This window comes from Plectropomus leopardus, unplaced genomic scaffold (assembly GCF_008729295.1).
Source record: "Plectropomus leopardus isolate mb unplaced genomic scaffold, YSFRI_Pleo_2.0 unplaced_scaffold501, whole genome shotgun sequence".
NCBI classification, from domain to species: domain Eukaryota; kingdom Metazoa; phylum Chordata; class Actinopteri; order Perciformes; family Serranidae; genus Plectropomus; species Plectropomus leopardus.
In genome coordinates, this window is record NW_024654991.1 from 1 (window position 1) to 1,625 (window position 1,625).

General features: G+C 48.0%; 1 long non-coding RNA gene across 1 annotated transcript; it reads right to left on the minus strand.

Moving 5' to 3' along the window:
* Positions 1 to 11: 11 nt before the first annotated feature.
* On the minus strand, positions 12 to 809 carry LOC121939532. Its single transcript, XR_006105477.1, has 3 exons — positions 723 to 809; positions 479 to 589; positions 12 to 393 (listed from the first exon to the last, which is right to left on the minus strand). It is a non-coding gene; the product is annotated as an uncharacterized LOC121939532 (long non-coding RNA).
* Positions 810 to 1,625: the final 816 nt, after the last annotated feature.

Consider the following 1,625-nt stretch of genomic DNA (forward strand, 5'->3'; position numbering starts at 1 on the left):
ATGGATGGATGGATGGATGGATGGATGGATGGATGGATGGATGGATTTTTAAAGAAAACATGTTTTCTTTAAAAACGAGCTCATTCAGCCAGAAACTGTCAAAACACTAAGTATTGGATTTTTAAATTTCCCATGGTCCTTGAAAGCCTCAAGTGATAACATACATGTTTCTCAAACTAAAAAACTAAATTAAGGATCTAATTAGATTTTCAACACTTTTCCAGGCCTGGAAATCACTATTTGCAAATTCCAGGACTTTTCCAGGTTTTCCACGACCATCTGGAAGCAGCTCAGAGACAAAGAGCAGTTGGATCACACGGGGACAATCAGGGGCTGTGACTGGACGATACTCACGCTGTCTAGCTGACCCTGAACGTACGCCAGGTTCCCCATCTGAAGAGACACACAGGGAGAGGTCAAAGGTCACAGAGGACAGTGGAGCGGTGAGGGTCAGAGGTCAGCAGAGGTCAGAGGTTACCAGGCTGTAGGTGTAGATGATGGCCTGGTTGTTGTGAGTCTGATGAGCCAAAACGACGGCCTGATGGAGGAAACCAGAGGCGGCGTCCAGCTGTCCCCGAGACACGCTCAGCTGCAGGACAGAGGACACGTTACTGCTACTACTACTGTTACTACTACTACTGCACCTGCTAATACCACTACTACTACTGCACCTGCTAATACCACTACTACTACTACCAGTACTGCAGTAGTGCTGCTGGTACCTTGGCCTTCTTTAGCAGCAGGATCATGTCGTCCTCCTTCCTCTGGGCTTCATCTCGCTGGTCCTCCTCAGAACTGCTGAACAAGGAGAACGCTGCACACACACACACACACACACACACACACACACAGACACACACACAGACACACACACACACACACACAGACACACACACACACACANCTTAGGCTGCTGCCCCCGCGACCCGACCCCGGGTAAACGGAAGAAAATGGATGGATGGATGGATGGATGGATGGATGGATGGATGGATGGATTTTTAAAGAAAACATGTTTTCTTTAAAAACGAGCTCATTCAGCCAGAAACTGTCAAAACACTAAGTATTGGATTTTTAAATTTCCCATGGTCCTTGAAAGCCTCAAGTGATAACATACATGTTTCTCAAACTAAAAAACTAAATTAAGGATCTAATTAGATTTTCAACACTTTTCCAGGCCTGGAAATCACTATTTGCAAATTCCAGGACTTTTCCAGGTTTTCCACGACCATCTGGAAGCAGCTCAGAGACAAAGAGCAGTTGGATCACACGGGGACAATCAGGGGCTGTGACTGGACGATACTCACGCTGTCTAGCTGACCCTGAACGTACGCCAGGTTCCCCATCTGAAGAGACACACAGGGAGAGGTCAAAGGTCACAGAGGACAGTGGAGCGGTGAGGGTCAGAGGTCAGCAGAGGTCAGAGGTTACCAGGCTGTAGGTGTAGATGATGGCCTGGTTGTTGTGAGTCTGATGAGCCAAAACGACGGCCTGATGGAGGAAACCAGAGGCGGCGTCCAGCTGTCCCCGAGACACGCTCAGCTGCAGGACAGAGGACACGTTACTGCTACTACTACTGTTACTACTACTACTGCACCTGCTAATACCACTACTACTACTGCACCTGC